Below are 7117 nucleotides of genomic sequence, written 5' to 3' on the forward strand. Positions count from 1 at the left end.
GAAGTCACCCCAACCAAAATTTTTAATGCAGGGATAGTAGGCTAGGATCTGTAGACTTGTTTAAGTTTTTATTGAATTAATAAATTAAAGCTCCATAGGGTCTTCTCATTTTATTTATCTACATCTGCTTCTTCACAGATAGGTCAATTTCACTGATTAAAAGTAGAAAACAACTGAACCCTCATGTGGCCATTCATACAAGTCCCTATTTAAGGAACAAGTGCTTATGCTACCTTTGCACAGTCAGGATACTGCAACCGTTGAACATGTGTCACTGGGCAGGCAGTGCCTCTAATACTGGTAATGCTAGAGGTGATGTTTTTGGTAAACAGGTGGGGTAAAATTTGCCAAGTTCCTTTTACTTTTTGTATTCTTTCCTTACAGCATGCCTGTGTCGGGTTAACAGTGTAAATAATAAGATGCTTATTATATCATTTATTAATATTAGGCTGTCAGTGGGTTATTCCAGTCTGATGTAAGCTTATGCAATGGAGAATGCTTTCATATTACTTATATTAACATTATTGCTTCTATTAAGTAATAGACTAGTCCATTGTGATGTTAGGAGTTCAGTAGAGTGACTAGAATTTAAGATAGTTAGATGTTGAGCTTAAACACTTTCTTAGTTGGTGGCTGCTATTGGGCCAACTACTGTGGAAATATTTTTTGCTCTCTATAGGAAGGTTGTTTCCTAGGGTCTAAAGAGCTGTCTAAACTTACAGGGAGATTAAGTAATTGTGTGGGTAAGTTTAAAGTTGAACTAAGATCTGATCTTGGACAACCAGCTATCACCAGGCTCGGTAGGCTTGTCACTGCTACTCATGAATCTTCTCACTATTTTGCCACATAGGTAAGTGTGCTCTTTCAGCTGTTCTTGGGTAGCTCGTCTGGTTTCGGGGAACTTGGCTATAATTCTCTGTGTAAAGTTATTTCTAGTTAATACATTATGCAGAAGGTATAAGGGTTTGTCTTTGCTTTTTAATGCTTGATACAGTTCTTTCATCTTTCCCTTACGGTACTATGTCTATTGCGCCGGGGTAAAAATTTCTATTGCCTATACTTTCGTCTAGGGTAAATGGTTTGATTAAGATAATTTAATTATATTTTTAGCAAGGTTTGGAGCTAGAGTTGGCTCAAAGTGATCAGGTCGTGATGAAATCTTCAGGGTGTAAGCCGGATGCTTTGGGTTAAGCTACACTTTGGTTTGTCCAAGCACACTTTCCAGTACGCTTACCTGGTTATGACTTATCTCCTCTACATGTGCATAGAAAATTTTTAGTAGTAGTGATTTCTGGAGTAATACTTGAGGGTGACGGATGGTGTGTGCGTGCTTCATGGCCTTATTCAATCAAGCACTCTGCTCTTGGTTTACTGCTAAGTCCTCCTTGAGCCCTTGGATTTCATAAAGGTTGTTGTGAGAGTTTCTGAACATAGAAAATGTAGCCCATTTCTTGCCACCTCATGGGCTAAACCTTGAACTAATGTTTTTATGTGTGTACTTGTGCTTACTTTATAACCTTTTTAGGGTTTGCTGAAGATGGCAGTATATAGACTGGGGGCAAGAGGTGGTGAGATGTATCAGGGTTTATTGATTATAGAACGGGCTCTTCTAGAGGGATATAAAGCAACGCCAAGTCCTTTGAGTTTTAAGCTGTTGCTTGTAGTACTCTGGCGAATGGTTTTGTTAATGTAACTATTAGGGTTTAGGGCTAAGCATAGTGGGGTATCTAATCCCAGTTTGGGTCTTAGCTATTGTGTCTTCAGGGTATTAAATCCACTTTTGTAGTATATTTTATTTCAGCTGAAGTTTTTTACAACTTAGTTGGAGTTTAGCTTTATTGAGGGCAGACCTTAAACACTCTTTATGCTGAGCTCTATTAGCTTGGGTTAATTGTATGGCCATGGTGGCTGGCACGAAATTGGCCAACCCCAAATATTAGTATAATTTAGTTAAACTTTTGTTTATTACTAAAGATTTATCACTGCTGTTTCCCGTGGGGGTGTGGTTGAGCAAGGTGTTTTGAGCTGCACTTGTGCATGCTTGATACCTGCTTCTTTTGATCCAGGTGATCTAGAGGGCATTTTCACTGGGGCAAGGATGCTCACATGTATAATCTTACTAAGAGCTAATAAAAAGGCCAGGACCAAACCTATCTGTTTATGGTATTGTGTGGGCCCATCTAGGCATTTTCAGTGTCTTGCTTTGAATAGTTAAGCTATATTAACTATATAAATACTTAAATGTAAAATTAAAATATAAAAAAGAAATAAGTATGAATGGTTGTTTACAGTTCTGGAAATTCAGGGTCTTTAAAATTGAATTGGCAGAGGTTTGGCCAAGAGGGTTACTTATAATTAGAGTATAATTGATTTAGGACACAATATATGGGGCAGTGTTTTCAGAGGGATATACTCAAAGTATCATATTAGTATTAGGGCAGAAGTATAGTTATTGCATTTATTGTATGAAATGGAGGATAAATTTGGTGGGAGGGTCTTAGATTTTTTAGAAAAATTACATCAATTGAGGGGTAGCTGTTGGGGTGTTCATGGTTAAAATACGATTTCTCGGCTCTGACTGGGTTGCATTTTAGTCTTTCGTTTTTGGGGTTTGGCAAAGGTACATTTACCTAGGTTGATGGTAAAGTCAAAGATGGGGGAGGGGGGATTGCAGATTCAGTCAGAGATAGTTCTTGAAATCGTACATGCATCAGTGTACGATTTTTCCAGTGAAAAAAGAGTCATTATTCATGTTGACATCAGCACTGTTAGGTGAAAACTGGGGACAAATGTTTTCCATACCTGAAAAACGACATAAAGATAAACTAGCCTAAAGCAAGATTTTTGTACTTTTGCACGTGAGGAAAAAATCAAATACTGGCCTTTCTATTCACTTCAGTTATGCAGTTCTTAACGTGACATTAACTATTTTCTTTAAAGATAGCTTTCAAACCACTTCCAGGAGGCTATTTGACATCCAGACCATAGTTTCAAGCCAGAATATTAAATTATTCATTTTTTTTGTAAATTCCATTCGTTTCTTAGGTTTTTTGAGTGTTGATTTTATTTTTAGTAAAATTATACACAATTTTTGTTTTCTATTTTAACCCCCCTTTTAATAGGTTCACTTGATTTAATGTGTTCTGACCTTGGACTGTCTTTTGGTTTCTTGTAGCACTAGAAAGTAGGGTGTGTTTAAAAAACTTTTTTATTGTATATGCTTGGAAGTCTATCTCCAAAGTCTCTACAGAGGTCTAACGGAATGTAAGCAGAAGGGTGACTCTTAGACTTCTGGTTTTAGTCCATTGCATAAAAGTGAAACTTTGGTGTTATTTGCAAACCTTTAATGTCATCTGAATACAGTTCTGCTAGTAATGTCCCCTCCTCTTATGTTTCTATTATAGATGAAGGGCAACCACAGGTTTGAACGAAAATAAGCTGAAACAATGTAAACTGGTTTTATCTAAGATATTTGACTTAAAAAGATCTTAATAAAGTTTTACAGTTTTTTTTCCAAAGAATTCTTGCACATCTTTTGTTAATTTTATTTCCAAGTATTTGAGACTATTGAAAACTGTGGTTGAGTATAGTGGCTCACGCCTGTAATCCCAGCCCTTGAGATGCTGAAGCAGGAGGATTGCTTGAGCTCAGGAGACTGACACCAGCCTGGGCAACATAGGCTCTATGAAAATGAATGAGGAATGCATGAATGTTTGCATGTATGTATGTAGTTGTAGTCCCAGCTACTCTGGATGCTGAGGTGGAAGGGTCCCTTGAGCCCAGGAGGTGGAGCATGAGGATGAGGTTAATCATGTTCAGGTCACTGCAACTTCAGTCTGGGTGACAGAGGGAGACTTTGTTTTGAAAAAAAAAAAAGGGAAAAGAGTATTTTGAAATTTTGTGTTCTGATTGAACTAGTGTATGCAAGTGTGATATTCTGAAATACATATTTGGTCCTCTATCCTGTTTGCTGGCATACAACTAAAAATTTTAGAATCTTCAAGAAGTGACTTTTTTTTTTTTTTTTTTTTTTTTTGAGACAGAGTCTTGCTCTGTCGCCAGGCTGCAGTGCAATAGCACGATCTCGGCTCACTACAACCTCCGCCTCCTGGGTTCAAGTGATTCTCCTGCCTCAGTCTCCCGAGTAGTTGGGATTACAGGTGTCTGCCACCACGCCCAGCTAATTTTTGTATTTTTAGTAGAGATGGGGCTTCACCATGTTGGCCAGGATGGTCTCGAGCTCTTGACCTCGTGATCCACCCGCCTTGGCCTCCCAAAGGAAGTGACATCTTTTATATGCTAGTGAGTTGACTGAGGCTGGCGGCCCCTAGGTAGTTCTGAGATGGGGAATTAGAGGGATGGGACTTTCAGCCCCACTCCCAAACTTCAGGGAAGGGAGAGGGGCTTTTCTGTGATGAAAACTTTTTATCTCTTTAATCATCCTCTTTCTCCTCCAGACTTTTCTATTCTGGAAGGGTTGTATGCAAGAGAGACAAAAGCATTTTCAGAAACCACATTTTAGTATAATTTAAGTAAAAATATTCATTAAGTTTAAGAAATGGTCAGGATAAAATTCTGAATTTTTAAAAAATTAAAAAATGGGTTTACAGAACCTCCATCCCTTTTGTCTCTACCATTTATCCAGAGAATCATGGAAAACTGCAATCCCTGGCTTGTGGCTGCTGCACTGAGCAGCCAAACTGCTGGACCTCTTCGGTCAATATCGTCACACATCCAGATGTATTAACCAAGAAACGCAAGGCTGTTTTACACTCCCCGTTTTTTCATCTCCAAGAAATTTCCTTCAAGCCCCTTGCAGTAAATTCACAGAGTTAAAAGTATCATGGACAAGAGAGATCCTGGCTCAGATTTTGGGAGGTGGCTGCAGTAGCTGCAGCCCAGCTGAAAACAAGGCTGGAATGTGTCTTCACATCCCCAACTCCCCTTTCCGAGACAGGGTTTTGCTCTTTTGCCCAGGTTGGAGTACACCAGGGGGCTCACAGCTCACTGCAACCTCGGACTCCTGGGCTCTAGTGATCCTCCTGCCTCACCTTCCTGAGTAGATGGGACTACAGGCACGTGTCACCTCGCCCAACAAATTTTTAAAATTTTGTAGAGCAGGTGGGTCTCACTATGTTGCCCAGGCTAGTCTTGAACTCCTGGCCTCAAGTGATCTCCTGTCTCATCTTCCCAACGTGCTGAGATTACAGGTGGGAGTCACTACACCTGGCTTGTTTTTCCTGTTTTTTTCTTTTTTTTTCCCTTAAGGCTTAAGGTTGATCTAAGGCTTACTCAAGCCAAGGAAACTGATTTTTTTCCCTCCCACTTGGAGGAAAGTGCAATTCAAACGTTCAGGAATTTTTGGCTACTCAAAGCTCTTTGATATTTGGGTCCTTTCTCTACCTACCTGCAGGAGAAGACAAAAACCAAAGTCAGCATCTGGCTGCAGTTTTCCCCTTTCCATCATCCAGCACAGAACAGCGGTTAAGGGATCCAGTGAGCCAGCTCTCTTGCAGTTGGAGGGATTATTGTTAAATGCTGGGAGTACATGTATTTCTCATAACAGACAACAGCTCAGATGCAGCTTCACATTATGGGGAAATCCATAGTCTCCCAGGTGTGACAGCTTCATCATCTCTACCCCTTCACTCTTCCTTTATTGGAAGAAAGCTTTCACCATATTTTAGTGAGTCAGAGCCTTGCTGGTGACTCACACTGTTGCTGCCACTGTGTCAGGGATCCCCAAGGCCACCCTCACTTTCAGTGATTCCCTGGCATTCTCTGCCATCCTTCTGCATACACTGCTCACAACCGAAGCCAGCCCCCTCACTTCGGCTTAGGATCCCATGCCTCCCGCCTGCTCGGGGGCTTTGTTCCTGCAAAAAAGGGAAAAGAGTATTTTGAAATTTTGTGTTCTGATTGAACTAGTGTATGCAAGTGTGATATTGTGAAATACATATTTGGTCCTTCTTTCTCCTGAACCATCAGCTGCTCCCTCTATATTGGATCATTCCCCAAGCTAAGGTGAAACTCACCTTTTTCTGCCATGTCCTTGTATAGCTACTAACATATTTATCTGCTGCCATTGAAAGCAAAACTGCATCAACAAAAACAACTCACTGCATTGGAATCAATTTTCAAAATTATCTGGAAAGGAAAAGGAACCAGAATAGCCAAAACAATTCTGAAGGATAACTTTGGGGAATTCATGCTGCATAATGTCAAGATTCACATTAATTGTCTTATTTATTTATTTTATTAATATGATTTTTAATCATCCAGCCCCATATGTCAATTATGTTAATTCTATAGGACTCAAGACACTGTGCTGTTGGAGAAAAAATTAACAGATCAGAATAGAGTCCAGCAACAGACTCATAGCCATAGTAAATTGATTTTCAGAAGATGTGCAAAGGCAATGGAGAAAAATTGTCTTTTCAAGAAATTCTGTTGTTTTCCTTATGCTTCTTGGCCACTACATTAATTGTTTTTTATTCCCCTGTGTCCCTTCCCTTTGTTTCTCCTTTGCCCTTCAACTGCTCTTCTGTTTAAAGGTCTGTCCGTCCCACCACAGTGTGACAGCCTCCACAGCAAGTACCATGTGTTGTTGGTTGGTCTTCCCATTTCCAGCATCCCAGATATTTCCTGTAATGTGGCAGGTATCAATGCATGTCTACTGAACTGACTAATCAATCTTCTGTAATGATCCTAACAGAAAATCACCTCCTCTGTTTTGGACTCATTATTGGAGATGGTATGTTTCTAGGCACCTTACATATGGTGTTTGGTTTTGTGCCAGACACTCTAGGGTAATGGCTCTGCCATGGTGCCCTGGAGCTCTTGCAGGTCACCACATAGGCCACATAGGCAAAGTCAGGCTGCAGGCTAACCTGAGTCTTGGCAGAATACCTCGAATCTTGTTGGAGCAAAGGGAGATACGCAGCATGGTGGGAGATGCCACAAGTACTTTCTCACCAGCTCCCTATCTTCTTGAAGGCCAACACGAGGCCATTCTTCATTCATCTTCCTAGTTTCAGTTAACCACAGGCCTTTCCTCATCTTAGAGTACAGTTGTAAAGTATAAAAGTGCTCACTGCCTTAGGATATGTCTGTGGGC

This window comes from Mandrillus leucophaeus, unplaced genomic scaffold (assembly GCF_000951045.1).
Source record: "Mandrillus leucophaeus isolate KB7577 unplaced genomic scaffold, Mleu.le_1.0 Scaffold1538, whole genome shotgun sequence".
In the NCBI taxonomy this organism is placed as follows: Eukaryota; Metazoa; Chordata; class Mammalia; order Primates; family Cercopithecidae; genus Mandrillus; species Mandrillus leucophaeus.